The 18358-nt window shown below is 38.7% G+C and overlaps 1 protein-coding gene across 3 annotated transcripts in view; it reads right to left on the bottom strand.

Moving 5' to 3' along the window:
• Nucleotides 1–18358, bottom strand: part of ANO4 (anoctamin 4) — a 325664-nt gene that overhangs the window by 111153 nt on the left and 196153 nt on the right. The gene's annotated exons all lie outside the window — the stretch shown is intronic.

The raw sequence follows: 18358 nt of genomic DNA, 5'->3' as shown, positions 1-18358 counted from the left end.
CAATGACTTCACCTTTCCACACAGTCCTTCATGGCTCCTGCCCACACCAATGACCCTATCTCCTCTCTTCTTCCCTTTGCTCACTGTAAACAAGCAACATTGAACTTGTTTTCTGACCCTGAACAAACAAACCCAGACTGTTATTGCCCAGGCTTTTGATCATGCTTTTCTCAGATTCTTACACAACTTGTTTCTTCCCAACATTTTGGTCTCAAATTAAATGTCACTTCTTCATCATCCTAGCTAAGATAGTCACTCTCCTGCCCCAATAATCTCTCTTTCTCTCTCACTCATTCTGTCTCTCTCTTCCATTACCCTGTTTTATTCTCTTATGTTTTACTCTCTAAAATTTTTAAAAATAGAGCTGGGATGAGGTGGGGATGTGTCTACATTTTTGTTGTCTGTCCCTCTCCCCCTGCAGACTGTAAGCTCTGTGAGGGCAGGGCTTGGTTTGTCTCATGCTCTACTCTAGGCCCCAAGGAAATAAGTAAATCATGTGATCCCCATAGAGAACCACTGGGTGTTCCAGAAATTGTCAGGTTATATTATAGATAAATTTTAACTTTTTTTTCTAATTTGAAGATTCTCAGAATCAGTATCATTTTATGATGATGCTTTGTATGTGGTACTACTTTTGGGGAAATAAAGGCAAGGAAGATGGTTTTTCAATTTGTTTTTTTACATGTATTATGGAATTTCTGAGGTGGGCCAAACAAACAAGGATTCTCAAAGGTATGAAAATCTACATGGTTAAAAACTTCAGGAGGAAGGGGTAACTACAATTATTTTAGAATTATAGTTACATTATTGACATCCGTGAATCTAAAAATTTAAGGCATGTGGCAAAGTAGGAAACAGAAACAGATAACTAATCAAGGTGAGTTTTTTGCCCCTGGAGTGAAGGAGCCTGAAGCATGTGCCCAGCTGAGTTTCAGATTAATGTGAATGAGTGACTGCTACAGTCTTCCTGTTGTTCCCCATGTTGAATGGCAGTGCCTATTGCAATTATTCTGCCCCTGTTCCATCACTATGTGTTGGAGTTGTAGGGAGCAGGTAACTTATCTTTTACATTCACAGGTCTCTGGTTCACAAAGAGTGTACACCTGAGGAGTTGTAGCCAAGGGTTTTCACCCTTAACTCACTTGATGCAGAACATGAGATCCAAGACTTTGAACCTGATGCAATATTGGGAGGAGATCCATGGAGATCCTGGGATGGGAATGATAGTATATGTGGAAAAAATGTGAATAAGTTTCAGCCAGACAGTAGTCTGTGGTAGATTGCAAACAAACAAACAAACAAACAAAAAAAGCCACGATTCCTCCTATCTATATACACTCCTTTGGGATGTGAATTTCTTGCTCCTTTTATCAAGAGGTAGACTCTACCTCTCTACTTCTTTTATCTGGGCTGGATTTGTGAATGGCTTTAATCTACAGAATATGGCAGAAGTAATTTCCATGATTTTTTGGCATAGGCTCTGCAGCTTCCATTCTTACCCACTTGGAATGCTGCCCCAAGGCTGCTAGGGTAAAGAAGCCCAAATGAGCCTCTTTGAAGATGAGCCATATGCAGACAGAAATGCAGCCAAGAGCTGGCAGCATCCCCCAGCTATGTGAATGACAGAGAGAGACCATTTTGGACTGTCCAGTTCATTGAGCAAAGGGACAACTCCAGCCACATGTTGACTCCAGGTGAAAGCAGTGGAAGAACTTCCCAGCTGAATCTAGCACGAATTGCTAAAACAAAAGAATAATAAGCAAATAAAATGTTTGTTGTTTTAAGTCAGTAAGTTTTGTAGTAGATTGTTATGTAGCAACAGATAACCAACATACCAGTCTTTTCTGATGTTTAAAGTTGTATTATTCCATAATACAATAAGGGAAGGTTAATGCCTTAAAAATGAATATTTCAGGAAACTTTCTTAATTAGACTTTTAAATAGGTATTTCTTTTTTAACAAGGAGAAGCAAAGGTGATACAGTTAACTGTCACTTATATTATGTCCTCAAATTAATGAAAATCTAAGTAGGAACCAAGCAATCAATTAATTTTTTATGTGACAAGGCCTATTTTGAGAGTTTTCTGGGCCTTAGGCAACTGCAGCACAATATCTAACTTCTAATCTTGAGTAGATATTTTACGAGTAAAAAGATGAGAAGATTGCTAGGCCAAATATATAATATTGAAAGTTCTGACGATTTGGTAAAGATTTTAAAGCCTCTTTTTTAGATCAGGGTGACAGGTTACTGAAATGTAAAGGATTGTGAGTCATTTTCCTTATACAAATGGCCATTTCTAATTGTACTTCATGATATCATCTTTGTTATCTAAGTGTTAAATACAAATTAAGAAACACTTGCTCTTGAGCTTCCAAGTAAAGATGGAAAATTAAATATTTGCATACAATTTTTCTGTCTCTCTCAAAATCCCATGAAAATGATAGTAACATGCATAGTGGGTGTGTACGTTTAAATAACCGTAGGAACTCTCAAAGAACAAAGATAGCGCAAAACAACAGCATCAAAATGTTGAAACGTGCCAAGCAGACAGATCTATGTAATAATAGACTTAGAAAACTAGAAAAAACTGAATGCTAAACCAGCTCTGGGGAAAACCCAAGAACAATCGTATTTATACTATGCAATCCCAGAAAGTCTTAGAACTGGGGCATGAAGTGACCTACAAAAGTGGGGTGAAGGTCCAGAAAATAACTTGAAGAATTCTCCCAGAGCAAAAATACACAGATTATCAAAAAAAGAGGAAAGTAAGGACATGAGAGGATCAGCCCAGGAAACCCAATAACTGAAAAATAGGAATTCCAGAAAGACAAAAAAGGAATAAATTAGCTAAAACATTCAAGAATTATTCAAGAAAAAATTTCTGAACTGACAGACAAGAGTATACAGGTTGAAAGGGTTCACTGAGCATCCAGTAATATAAATAAACATAGAACCACATCAAGATACATTCCTATGATATTTTAGAATACTGAGGCCAAACAGACAATTATATAAAGTTCCATAGAGGAGAAAGGTTACACACAGAGAATTGGGAATTGGAATGTTTTTGAAGTTATCAGCAGGAATACTGAATATTAATTTTAGAAGTTAAAAGATCAAGAATTTAAAAATTGTGAGGAAAACAGATTTTGGTTTTATATAGAATTCTATACCTAGCCCAACTATCATAATGAGTGCAGTAGAATGAACATATACCTCATTGCTTGGGCTGTCATAACAAAGTACCATATCCTGAGTGGCTCAAACAACAGAAATTTGTTTTCTCACAGTTCTGGAGGCTGAAAGTCCAAGGTCAAGCTGTCAGCAGAGTTTTTTCTTCTAAATTTTCTCTCCTTGACTTGTAGATAGCTGTTTTCTCTATATGTCTTCACATGATCTTCTATGTGTATATGTCTGTGTTTTAATTTTCTCTTATATAACGTGCACCAGTCATAATGGATTAGGGCCCATCCTAATAACTTCATTTTAATATAATTACCTCTTTAAAGACCCTATCACCATATAAGGCCACATTCTGAGATACTGGGGGTTAGGATATTAACATGTGAATTTTAGATGGTCACAATTTGACCCATAACAGTATGCATGATCACAAAAATAATACCATCCACATAATCTTATGCAAAACGAGGGCACAATAAAAAAGTGTAAGAAATGATACACAGGAAACAGAAGATGCCACAAAAGTGAAAGACAAAGAGAATCCTAGGATATTGGTAAAGGAAGATACCAAGATGATAATTTGTAACAAGAGTGGAAGGCAAGAATTCAGATTGGAACATGTCAGAAGGCTCCAGAGTAATTTTCTCAGGAAGATGAAACTGATTACACATCTGATGCATCTGAACATCTTGAAATTTAGACAATTTAGATAAACTCTGCCAAATAACTGGCAGAATGTAAGATGGAATTAGTAATAAGTACATAGAAAACTTTGAAAATTAAAAAATCAAGAGAATGAGTTACTCTAGTTCAAGCAAAAACAGCGCAAAAGAGGAAAATGATTCATATTGTACTATATGACCTAGCTCTGGGTAGCATTTGTATAGTCATCATGTAAACAGTGATCTACATTATAATAATGTAATTAAATTGTAATATAACTACATTGAAAGGATAAGAATAACTATCTACTGTAGTAAGAACTGTAGGGAAGAAACAAACAGCAAATTCTTATTCTCTTTGGAGGAAGTCAATAGATTCTCCTATAACTGAAAAACATCGAAGTAATAATAACATAATTTATTTATATATGAGGCATTAATTACCAAAATAAACAGGCAAAAGAGTTGAAAGGGGCTGCTTCTTGTGAGGGGCAAATATAAAGCATTGTGGGGCATGGGATTGCTGTTTTTCAAAACAAACCTTGTAGGACTATTTAAAATGTATACATGACTAATTTTAATTTAATTTATAAGGTGGTAGGAAAGGAAGTAAGGAACCCTTTGGAATAATATATTTGTCAAAGATAACTAACATTTTTAAAAATTGAATTATTTTCAAAAATAAAACATCCATGTCGAAACAAAGTCAGAAACTTCATAATGATTGTTACTGCTTTTAGGGCTCAGTATTTTATGCACTAGATGAGACTGACAAATACCGATATTCCAGCTTGAAGGTAGACTTTTATTGAGGGAAGTTGCCTCATAGATAGAATTACCTTTTGTGAGCCCAAGATTGTAAACATGTGGGCAGCTTGCAATATTTTTTTTAAGAAACTCAAGCTGGGTGTGCTGCCACGCACTTTTAGTCCTAACTACCTGGGAGGCTGAGGTGGGAGGACTGCTTGAACCCAGGAGTTCAAGGCTACAGTAGGCTATGATCACGCAGTTGTGCTCCAGCCTGAGTGACAGAGCAAGACCTTATCTCTAAATGAAACAAAAACAAAACTCTGAGTCCTGGGTCACTTCTTTCCCTCCCAAATAATATGGCTAGGTTATATCTTAATGGTTGGAGTGACAACATCTTGAAGGAATACAGTAATATCTACTTTGTTGGTTAAAGAAAAAACAAACATGGGTTTGAATCTTGGTTCTGCCAAGAACTAACTATTTGAATTTAGAAAAGTAACATCTCTAAGCCTTAGGATTCTTATCTTTCAAATGGGGACAACCATAACACTCACTTCAGAGGATGTTTGAGGATTAAGAGATACTGCATGCAGTGTGGTTATAAACACACCATGCTCATAAATGGTAGTTTCATGATTCTTATTATTATCTACCTGTCACTTAAAAAAATTTCATTTTTATTTTTTTGAGATGGAATCTTACTCTGTCCCCCAGGCTGGAGTGCAGTGTCACAATCTCGGATCACTGCAACCTCTGCCTTTCGGGTTTAAGCAATTCTCCTGCTTCAGTCTCCCAAGTAGCTAGGTCTACAGGCGCACGCCACCACACTCAGCTAATTTTTGTATTTTCAGTAGAGACAGGGTTTTGCCATGTTGGCCAGACTGCTCTCAAACTCTTGACCTCAAGTGATCCATCCACCTTGACCTCCTAAAGTGCTGGGATTACAGTCATGAGCCATGGTACCTGGCCCACTATTTGTCACTTTTTATAAGATTACTGACTCTCATAGTTCAAAAAGGCACCCAGTGTATAAGTTCCTACTGTTTCGAAATAAGATCTTGTGAACGTCTTTTTCTTTTAATCAAATATGTTTAAGCATACAAAAATGTGCTGGTGAATGATATCAAACACCCATATACCCCCTAACAAATTTAAGAATCAAAAGTTTGCAAATATAATTGAAGTTTCTCTGTGTCCTCCTTCTTAATTGCATTCCCCTCCCCTAGAGGTAACCGCTATCCAGAATGTTTTATAATCCACAACATGCAGGTATTCCTAAAAATACAGTATTGCATATTTTAGAACTTTACAGAAATGATATCATGCTATAATTATTCTTCTGCAAGTTGCTTTGCTTGCTCAGCATTGAGGTTCATTGATGTTCATACAAGGCACTCTAGTCCATCATGCTCTCTGCTGCTCAGAAGTCTACCGTATGGGACAATACAGTTTACTGGCTCATTGTCTTGCTAGTGGATACTTAGTCTATTTATAAAGTTTTATTACTATAAACAATGCTCTAATGAACATTCTGTAAAATGCACATGTGCAAGTGCTTTGAGGAAGTATATGTTTTAGGAAGAGCATTGCTAGGTCAAACGGTACACGTCCAGTAGGACAGGTCTTAAGAAAGAAGCAATAGTCAAATTTTGGGGTCTTATTCACCCATGTGTCACAACATCCTAATAAGACAAAATGGTGAGGTGTGTTGCAATTAATTTGACAGTAATGATGATTAGAATGCCAAAATTTGGGAATGATTAAAAAAATAAATTAGAACGGATTTAAGGTACCTTTATAATACGATCATTTTACTACCAGGTATTCTATCGTGCTTTCTGCAGGAACAGGAAAACATGAGGGAGCATGTTGCATAAGTAAACATTACCATGTATCACAGTAGAAAAAGGCTGGGGAATAGCCTTTTTCTTTTTATTTATTGGTTGCATCAACAAATATTTTAAAGAGTCAGTTATCTAACAAAAGGATACACATTAATTGAGCCAGAGGTTGAAAACCTATTGGTAAGACAGAGTAGGCCAAACAGTACCTTTGACATTGGCTAGGTATACATAACCAAGAGAAATGGAGAGGTGGATAGTAATCTGGATAATTCTGGAAGACGAGGAGGAGGCAGGAAGAGGAAATGATAGGGGAAAAGAAAGGAGAAATGGTGCTACAGAAAAGAGGAGAAAAAAGTAATATCCTAGAATTGGGAAAACTTCCCACCAATCTTAAACGATCTATCTTTAAGACTGGGCCATCGACATCAGCATTTATAGAATTCACATATACTAAAATTATCTATTTATATATAAGGTGCCACCAACATTATCAACAAAAATAAAATACCTTTATCGAACATATACCATAAGCACTGATCTACTGTATTGTTAATTTCACAATATTATATGGGTATTTTTATTATTTCCAATTTACAAATGAAGAGGTTGAAGCTCAGAATCACATGCCTTACAAGTTACAGAGCTGGGATTGGGCACCCAGGCCCTCTGTGTTTCCAGCCAGAGCTTGAGTGAGCTCAACCATTCTATCGTTAAGGTCAGAAAATGATTCGTTCATCTTTGTCCAGCTCTACACAGTGCTTGTCACAGAACTGGTACTTGATGCAGACTGAATTGAAATAGACACTCAAAAATGAAAACAATGCAATATTCAAATTTATTAGAGATTAGTTTTATTCGCTATTCAAAAGTGAGCCGGAATAAAGAGGAAATCATTTTTTTTTAAATCTGTAAAATATGTTTGGAAATGTTTCCTAATTAATCCTCAGACAAGAAAAATCCAATTTAGAATAAGCTAAGCTCTCAGCTTTCCACTAATTAGGGCACTACTGTAATTCAGTCAATAGTAACGTTTTGCTTGAATTACCTAGGCAGTTGTCCCTGCATAAGTGTATTATTCAGTGACTCACCCGTGGCTACCATCTTAGTCTGATCTGAGTCATGGATCTCATTTTTATATGAGCTGAGTTGTTCTGAGTGTTGACCAAATGGACAGATTCATCTCTGTCCCTCCTGTTCATTTATATTGCTGTGAGCAGCAAAGTCCTAGAAACTCTGCCAAGCATCTGCAAAATCTGGAAGTTGGTAAAATTTATCTTCCATAATCCCCTTGTTTTCATTGCTCTTTTTCGGCCCTCCACCATCTTTGTGGCATCCTCTATCTGCCCCTGCTACAGCCAAAATACTTCATCTGTATCTCTTGCTTCCTCTTCTTATTTTCAATAAACTATTTGTAATGGGGTATTAATAAAGAATGACATTAAAATTTTCATCTTTCCAAGGGATACTTTTATTTTAATTGAGGATGACTTTAGCCAAAGGATTAAAGTTCAAATTGTAAAATTCCAGGAATTAGGGAGTGTGCTGTCTATTAAGTTATCTCTGATTTCCCCTTCTTTCCTCTTATCTATAATACAATGCCAGAACAGAGACTCTGCAAACTACATTTCTGCATTGCTGTCTGTCTCTCTGATATGCTCTGTCAGTACAGGGCATGAGAGGGAGACTGGCGGGAGAACAGGTTATAGGACCTTGGTCCTTCTTGTTTGCCTGCCTGTTCCTGTCACCAATGATCCTCCGATCTCACAATGGCAGCTGGTTCCAGTTTCCAGCTTAAAAGCAACACTCCCCAAACTAGGCTCAGTCCATTGCCCCATATCTTTGAGGGCCCAGCACCACAAGGGCAGAATCTCCTACTCAGGAGTCCCAGGCTCAGCTCCACAGGGCCTCTCTGAGCATCTTGGTTCCAATAACCCCAACCTCTTCATTTTGCTCCCCCAACTCTAGAGGCAGTAGCTCCTTCACTTCCTGCAGTTATCATCTGCGTGACTTCAGTATTTCCTTTGCAACACTGTAGTTCTTTACTTCCCCACAGTAACCTTTTTTGTTAAAATAACTGCCAGGTTTCAGTTTTCCTGAATGAAACCTGAGTGGTACAGAGATCTAGCAAAAGAAACATTCTTTGGAGAGGAAATCTCCTCTGAGAAACTACACACCACAGAAAGCAGCCATCTACCTATCCAGCTTGGTAATCTGATAAGAATATCACCCAAGTATAAAGATAGATTTTTGATTTGTAATTTTCAAATATTCCAGTTTCAAGTGTGACTTCTATCCTACAGAGATTTTCTCTCTTCTGCCCAGGTCTTTGTTAACTTGCATGGAAAATTCCTTTTCTAAAAATACGCTAGGTGTTCAAAACAAAACATTTACCATTTCTTTCTAATGAGAATATTCAAAAACTTCTCTTCTAGATATTTTGAAATATACAATACATGATTGTTAATTCTAGTCATCCTACTATGCAATAGATCACCAGCACTTATTCCTCCTATATAAATATGTGTAATTACATATCAATCATAAAAAAACAGTATGAGACACCATCTGAGCCCTGTAAACTCACAGACTGATGTGCCATACAAATGTGACAAAATAAAACAGTATTAATATGAGGTATTCCTGACCATACTGTCTTATTAGTCCCAATTTGCTGCTTTGAAAATTTATCTCTACTCATTACCATGTTACTGACATTCTCCCTGCCTGGAGAAAGAGTATAATTCCCTACCACATTGATACTACACTTGGTCATAAGGCTTGTTTTGGCACACGGAGTGTGAGGAGACATGATATATGCCACATCTGAGTGGAAATTTCAAAAGTCAATGTATGGTTGTGCCATTACTTTTTCCCTCTGCTATGAGAATGCATGTCTTACAGACTGCTTCTTCAGTCCAGATTCCATGATAAAGGAATCATGTGAGGCAGAGCCTCAGTTGACCCGTTGTTAATATGCTATGTGAGCTATAAATAAACCTTTGTGCAGGCCACTGAGATTTGAGGGTTGTTACTGTGGCAGAACCCAGCAGAACCTGGCTGACACAGTCTCTAATCCAACAGTGATAATCCTATAATTTATGGCTTTGCCTGAAGAGGATGAGTGTTTTCTTTTTTCCTGATGGAGAAGCTGTGGCAATCCATAAAATAAAGTGATAGAAGAGAGGGCTGAGGTTTGTGGGGAGGAGAGCAACATAGGAAGAGGAAAGAAAAACTGTACAGGCTGGGGCAGAGGAGGAATGTTTTTGTCAACAGAAGGAGGATGACGTTTGAGTAAGGAAGGAGAGGAAAGGCTGATGATAAATGGATGCTGAGGACGTGGTTTCCCTTTGTGTCCTTTGAGAAACTTAGTAAAGACTGAAACTCCCTTCTAATTACTTTTGGCTGCTGAATTCGGCTTTGTGTAGAACATAGTCACAAAAACAAGTAACTGATATAACAGTTAGTGCCATAATTAAAGCATTTACAGAGGCTAATGGGCCCAGAAGTCTAATGTTATCTGCATGAGACATAAGATATTTCATAAAGAAGATGACACCTCAACTCGTTAAAGAACAGGATATTATCAGAGAGTGAGAGGAAGGAGAGCACACCTTAGGAAGAAGGAAAAATAGTCATGGAATATTTAGGTCACTTCCATTCCCATGCTGCAGGAGTACCAGCCTGAAAGGCTTGGGGGAGAAGGGAAGAAGCTAAAAAGGTAGTTTTGTGTGCCATGTGAAGGAATTTAAGCTTTATCTCTAAGGTCCTGGGGAATCATTAAAAGCTGTTAAGCAAGGAAGCAATGTTACTACATGTGGCACTACTGGGCATTATTCACTCCTGCAGGTGCACAGCCGAGAGCATGAGGAAGGGCTGACCCTGCCTGTACTCTGCTGGCCAATCCATGGGCTATGAATATTCCTAGAGGAAGGATGTCCTCCTTCTAACTGTGCACAAGTACTGTAGGAACCAGTGGTAGCAGCCTTGCAAATGTCCTGTGACATGAGTGGGTTAGACAGATTTGGGAGTGAGGAAAGACAGAGGAGGTGGAGACTGTTGTAATTGTTCATCTAACTGGCTGCTTCCACTAAGGCAATGGCAGTGAGGTTAGAAAGGAGGAGAAGGGCCGAAAGGATTTGGTGGTGATGGTGGGCAGCAAGGAAGATGGGAGCGTCAAGGTGGGTCAACATGCAGTGGTCAAATCACTCATCTAGAATGGAAACACCAAACTGATGGTGTGGGTGTTGTATCAGGGGTGAGGAAAGTGGGAAGTGAGAAAAATCAGGTTTTTCCCCACAGATAAAGACATTTCTAAGACATAGTCTTGAATTAGTGGCTATCTGAATAAACTACCATCTTCAGAGTTTACAGGTTTAACAACTCCTTCTCCCCAGTGCCACTCCTGGATGTGAGTCAGAAGCAGGCCCAGATATGACCCTCCCCCAGCTGCTCAGGGTGGTTTCCTACTTCGACCAAATGTGCAACTCAGGTAGGTGACTTACTCCTCTGTGTTCCACTTCTCTCTACGGAAATAACAATACCAGCAGTCTCCCAGGTAGCCTGGTGTCTAGTGGGCAGTCAACATATGTCAGGTTGTATTATGGAAGGAGCATGGGTTTGCAATGAGACAGATTTGGGTTCTAACTCCAAGTCTATTTGTTACTAGGTAACCCTGGCTTAAAGTATTTAATGTTTCTGAGTTTCTGTGCCTCCTTCTGTAAAATTATGTTTCAGGGTTTTTGCAAGGGTCAAAAGAGATAATGTGGAAGGCATGCAGTGCACAGCCTGGCACAGAATACTGATCAATGAGGCACCAGAGTGTCTACCTGCCTATGAAGTACTAGGTTTTCCTCACCTCTGCTCTTCCTTGTCTTCTCTCACTACTGCTGTTTCCAAAGACTTAATGCACAGAGTGACTACATATGTATACTATAGCAACAGATGTAATCCTAGTTCCCTTCCTTCCTCTTTAGGTTAACCTCTCCCTATTTTACTATACCTAAATTTGACAACTCTTCCCCTTTCCTATAGGTGTTTTAAATTGCCTTTTACCATTCTGATAAGGAAAACAGCCTCTTGACTATCAAACTTAACATACCAAAGTTAAAATTTTAAATAAATTTTAAAAATATACATGCACACATGAATATACATCAACCTATTGTACAAATTTTTCTACTATGTATAAATTTTTCTACTATGGTACAATATGTGGCACATAATAGGCATTGAAAGTGTTTGGTAAATGAATGAACTGATAAGCAGAGAAACAAACTATGTATGCACAGAAGATAAATGACATAAAATATTTCCAAGTGACCTATTCACAGATGTTCTCACAAATATTAAGATAACAGACCCAACTAACTACTGGGCCCCCAGACACCCAGAGGTATGCTTTTCCCACCTGATTAGGTGACCTCTTTGTCCCTTTAAAGTCATTAAATTATGTCCTACTTAAAAGGAGCCACATGATCTTGAGAAGCACAAATCTCAAGATGTGTGGCTTTTTTCATTTTCATTTTAGTTTAAGACTTTCCAGAACATAGATATGTTTCCCCTGACTCTATGGATCAATACAAACAACCTGAATATTGAGGATCCTAATGCCAAATAAGTAACTGCAATAAAACAAGTGTTCAGAGACTGCTTTAAGTCATCGAGGCACTAAAAGAACCTTAATCCTACCTAAATCAATCTTGGTACCTCTGCCTGAAGGATTCTCTAAATACTTCAGATCGATGAAAACAACAAAAAAACTCTCAGTTCTTTGAAACAAAAATACAGTAAAAGGCACATGTTAGAAGAATCACTGTCTTCCCATATCTATCTATGCTGAGAGAGTTGAAAAGCAAATAGTCATATGTTATGGACACATAAAATGTTAAATGGCAAAGCATCTGGAACACTGAGTAACATTGGGCTTAAAAGGAAAGCAATTCCAGTTCAGGTCAGTTATGAACCTTTGCAAAATCAGTCTCTTGTCACCTCAAACTTTCCCATTACACACCAACTGCAACTCTGCAGAGATTCTCCCAAGGATTCTCAGTACACTGCTATTTGTGGTAATAATGATAATGATAGCTATCATTTGTTGATTTGTTGAGTGCTTTCTATGTGTCAGGCACTGGACTAAGTCTTTTTTTTTTTTGAGATGGAGTCTTGCTCTGTTGCCCAGACTGGAATGCAGTGGCACGATCTCAGCTCACTGCAACCTCTGCCTCTCAGATCCAAGCGATTCTCCTGCCGCATCCTCCTGAGTAGCTGGGACTACAGGCTTGCACCACTATGCCTGGCTAAATTTTTTTATTTTTTATTTTGAGTAGAGAGGGGTTTCACAATGTTGGCCAGGCTGGTCTCAAACTCCTGGCTGCAAGCAATCTGCCTGCGTTGGCCTCCTGAAGTGCTGGAGTTACAGGTGTGAACCACTGTGCCAGGCTCTAAGTCTTTTACATATGTCATTTCATTTAACATTCCCAAATCCTATTGCCATCCTCCTCTCTCCCTCTCTCTCTTCTTTCCTTCTTTTTTCCCATCAAAACTTTCCTGTCCTCTGTCCCAACCCTTGGCACTTTTTGGATTGGGACATTTGTACAGCTGTGATAGGCAATATTATGGCCCTCCAAAGATATCCACATCCTCATCCTCAGAATGTTAAGCGATATGGCAAAGAGGAATTCATGATGCAGATGGAATTAAAGTTGCTAATCAGCTGACCTTAAGACAGGGAGATTACCTGGATTATTCAGATAGGTACAATGTAATCATAAGGTTCCCTAAAAATGGAAGAAGAAAGCAAAAGAGTCAGAGAAGAAAAAGATGTGGGGACAGAAGCAAAGTCAGAGTGATGTGATGTGAGAAGGACTCAACTACCGTTGCTGGCTTTAAAGATAAAGGAAGAAACCATGGGCTAAGGAATGTAGTAGCTTCCAGAAGTTAGAAAAGGCAAAGAAATACATTCTCCTCCAGAAAGGAGTACAGCTTTGACACACCTTAATTAGCTCAGTGTCACCCATGTGGCACCCTAGCCTACAGAATTGTAAGATAATAAATTTTGTGGTTTTAAACAATTAGTCAGTGATAATTTGTTATATCAGTCATAGAAAACTAACATGCAATGTTAAAAAGATAAGACTGGGGCCAGACTGCTTGGCCTTGAAATCCAAGCCCTACCACTTACCAACTGTTTGACCTTGGATAAGCTACTTAACCTTTCCGTGATCCCGTTTCCTCCTCTGTAAAAATGGAGATAATGACAACACCTTAATAACAGAACTAAATGAGTTTACATCTGTGAAGTATTTGGAAACCATTAAGCACTATATGGAATGTTAGCTATCATATTCCTACAATAAATTTCATATGGTTCTATTGAAATGACCTTTTCTGAAATTGAGTTTTGAGAGGGGCCTCTTGGAATGACTGACTCTAATATTGACAACCTGAGTTTCCATAGCTGGCTAGTGTGCAAGAGCTTTCTGTGGGGTAAGATGTTTAGGTGGCCATACAAAAATGGCTGGTGGGCAGCCTGTAGGCCTAGCTCTTGTGATACCATATAAAATGAACAAGGGCTTCGTGCATTGACCTATATAGAGGTGTGTACCCACTTCTATTGCTTCTCAAACATGGAAACATTTTCAACTAGAATGTCATGTTATTTGCTTTCTGATCAGTTTTCAACTTTAATTTTTAAAGAATATAGTTCAAACAACAAAGACAACTAGATTAGTTTGGGTATTGTATTATTACAATACAATATTTACAATAATTACAATACAATTATTGGGTATTGTATTAGTTTGGGTATTAGTCAGGGTTCTCTAGTGACAGAACTAATAGGATGGATAGATAGATAGATAGATAGATAGATAGATAGATAGATAGATAGACAGATAGATAAAGGGGAGTTTATTAAGTATCAACTCACATGATCGCAAGGTCTCACAATAGGCCAACTGCAAGCCAAGGAGCAAGGAAAGCCAGTCTGAGTCCCAAGACTGAAGAACTTGGAGTTCGATGTTTGAGGACAGGAAGCATCCAGCATGGGAGAGAGATGTAGGCTGGAAGACTAAGCCAGTCTCGCCTCTTCACGTTTTTTCTGCCTGCTTTATGTTCACTGTCAGCTGATTAGATTGTGCCCACCCAGATTAAGCGTGGGTCTGCCTTCCCCAGCCCACTGACTCAAATGTTAATCTTTTTTGGCAACACCCTCACAGACACACCCAGGATCAATACTTTGCATCCTTCAATCCAATCAAGTCAATACTCAGTATTAACCATCATAGGTATACTGCAGTATTTTACTGCATACCTTGCCTAAACTCTCACAGAAAGTTATGGCCATGAGCAGTTAAGTCTTCAGAACCATGCTGATGCGACCACCAGAAATAGCCTTCAGAAAAGTCCTGCAAGACATCTGCGATAAGGAGGTTACCAGGGATACTGTCCACCATATCACTAGTTCACTGTCCACTCCAATGACCCTATGCAAGAATTTCCTTTCAGAGTCAAAAAGCACCCTGTTACCCACAGTATTGGCTTTCTTCCTCTCTGACAATCAGAATCATGAGTTACTATGTTTCTCCCGTCTGCTCTGCCCCTTTGTAAAGGCCAATTTTCTGGTTTATTTGTCAATCATTATAGATATATAGGCCACTGAGGCCTGCAAATCTGAGCCTACTTTTCCCTGAACTTGAATGCCTACTCTAACTTATATTCTCCTTGGTTCAGAATATTCATTTATATTTTTACCATTTTCTTTCATTTGTCTGTTTAATGCATCTTGAATACTTTAACAATAAATTCCAAAGGAAATCAGATGTCTTCACATGCACAGGCTTATCCCTAGGGTAAGGCAGTTGAAAAATTGTATTTAGGCTCCATTTATGTGTCACGTATGGGAGGTGGCAGCACTGTGGAGAAAAGAAAGACACTTTTTTTTTTTTTTTTTTTTTTTTTTTTTGAGACAGAGTCTCGCACTGTCCCAGGCTGGGGTGCAGTGGTGAGATCTCAGCTCACTGCAACCTCCACCTCCCAGGTTCAAGCGATTCTCCTGCCTCAGCTTCCTGAGTAGCTGGGATTACAGGCATCCACCACCACGCCCAGCTAAATTTTTGTATTTTTAGTAGAGACAGGGTTTCACCATGTTGGCAGGCTGGTCTCAAACTCCTGACCTCAGGTGATCCACCTGCCTTGGCCTCCCAAAGTGCTGGGATTATAGGCGTGAGCCACTGCACCCGGCCAACATTTTCCCATTCTTACAAACCCTCTATGACTCCAGCACCAACATTTCCATTGTTAGTGCTTTTTCTCAGCCAAAAAGAGCTAGGTCGTTTTGTTATTCTCGAGACTTTTGTGCTACGCCCTAGCTCACAGCATAGAAGCAGAAAAAGGCATGCACGCAAATTTTGTGTCAAGTGGTCTTTTTTAAATGCCCATTTTGTATATTACACATGGCACACAATTAAAAAGTATGAGGCATGAATTAAATATCTTGGGATCAGATGTGAATCCTGATAACAGAATTTAACAGCCACAAAAAGTTTGATAGAGAAGAGAGATTATCAGTTAGCAGAACTAAAGCCAAAACTGAATCAAGTCAAGGGAAGGTTAAAGTTGGACCTGGAAACCACAATTGACTGGCTGATTGATCACATTTTTCACTTCTCATCTAAATATTCTATGTTTTTGAGATGCTGCATCAAGATCAGAGAACCTGGCTCCAGAGCCCTGGCTCTGTCCCCCAGTGTTAACAATGCCAATTCTTCCTTGCTCCTTTCCTGTTCTCTTTGCTCTCACAAACATCCCCTGGGTGCCCTGTGCTCCCAGGCATATAGCTCCTACCCTCAGGTAGCTCACAGTCTAGTAGGAGATGAAAGCAGGAGTCCAAAGCCATGTGATTTTATTTCACATAAAATCTGCACCTTTTAAAGACAGACTTTATTTCAAGGGGTCTTTCAATAATATCTGTTTCATAGACACACAGTTCACGAGTTAAAACATTTTGTGTACAACATAAAAGCTTTGCAAAGAAATGGGTCAATGCTGAGTTATATGTGGCATGTATTTTCATTATTGATTTTGAAAAGATAGAAACTTGAAAAACTATAAATACATCATGTTTCACACGGATGACTGCAGTTGCCAGAGCAGTCGGAAAGACACTGTCAAAAATTAAGTCAAGCCACGTCATTCCTCTGTAAAAGCCCACAGGCCTTAGGAATCAGGCTCCCTCCCAGCCTCTAACTCATCACTATTGTTATTCTCCTTGGTATTTCTGCTCTAGTCACAAGGTCTTTGTTCTCTTTCCCAAACACAAGCAGAGCTTCTCCCCGATTAGGGCCTTTGTTTTGTTTTCTGTTCCCCTCTTGGAACTCTCTCTCTGTCCTTCTCACCTGCAAGTTTTTTTCCAATCACACCTTCTGTAGGAGGCCTGCCTTGAAGAATAGAAACACTGCCTTTCAGAAATACAACCTGTACCCCCACTCCCATGCAGTACTCCCCATTTCCCTCACCCCACCCTCTTTTTCTCTGTTCCCATAGCATTTATCCCCTTTTCACTTGCTTTTAAATTGACTTCAAAAAATGTTTACCTCAGCACACTAGTAGTGACTTTTGAGGCTGGATAATTTTTTGTTGTGGGAAGCTGTCACGTACATTATAGGATGTTTAGCAGCATCCCTGGCCTCTACATATTAGACCAGTCGCAATCTCCACTCCTAACTTGTGACAACCAAAAATTTTTCTGGACATTGCCAAATCACCCCTCATTGACAACTGCTGGTTTATAATTTATTACCAGTTACACCCAGCTAAACTGTAAGCTCCAGGAGGGCAGGAGTTTTTGCCTTTCTGTTTACTGTTGATCTCCAAGCACCCAGAACAACAACTGGTATGGAATATGTGGATGAGTGAATATATATTTAAACATATGCACACATAGCATAGCATAAATTTCATATTCTTCTCTTAAGAAGTGGTCAGTATTTAATTTAACCTCAATTTTTATGGGTGTTTACAAAAAAATAACAGTAATGATAAAAATACAGAAAATGCAGGGAAGAACATTTTTCTGTCTATATCTAGCACATTTTTCTGAAAGACAATTAGAATTGATTTATTTCTTGAAAGAATGTCCTGTAATGAACTTCCATTCACAATTGCTTCAAAGAGAATAAAATACCTAGGAATCCAGCTTACAAGGGATGTAAAGGACCTCTTCAAGGAGAACTACAAACCACTGCTCAGTGAAATCAAAGAGGACACAAACAAATGGAAGAACATACCATGCTCATGGATAGGAAGAATCAATATCGTGAAAATGGCCATACTCCCCAAGGTTATTTATAGATTCAATGCCATCCCCATCAAGCTACCAATGAGTTTCTTCACAGAATTGGAAAAAACTGCTTTAAAGTTCATATGGAACCAAAAAAGAGCCCGCATTGCCAAGACAATCCTAAGTCAAAAGGACAAAGCTGGAGGCGTCACGCTACCTGACTTCAAACTATACTACAAGGCTACAGTAACCAAAACAGCATGGTACTGGTACCAAAACAGAGATATAGACCAATGGAACAGAACAGAGTCCTCAGAAATAATACCGCACATCTACAGCCATCTGATCTTTGACAAACCTGAGAGAAACAAGAAATGGGGAAAGGATTCCCTATTTAATAAATGGTGCTGGGAAAATTGGCTAGCCATAAGTAGAAAGCTGAAACTGGATCCTTTCCTTACCCCTTATACGAAGATTAATTCAAGATGGATTAGAGACTTAAATGTTAGACCTAATACCATAAAAACCCTAGAAGAAAATCTAGGTAGTACCATTCAGGACATAGGCATGGGCAAGGACTTCATGTCTAAAACACCAAAAGCAACGGCAGCAAAAGCCAAAATTGACAAATGGGATCTAA

The sequence above is a fragment of the Rhinopithecus roxellana genome, chromosome 10 (genome assembly GCF_007565055.1).
Source record: "Rhinopithecus roxellana isolate Shanxi Qingling chromosome 10, ASM756505v1, whole genome shotgun sequence".
NCBI classification, from domain to species: Eukaryota; Metazoa; Chordata; class Mammalia; order Primates; family Cercopithecidae; genus Rhinopithecus; species Rhinopithecus roxellana.
This window is presented reverse-complemented; position numbering and strand designations above follow the sequence as displayed.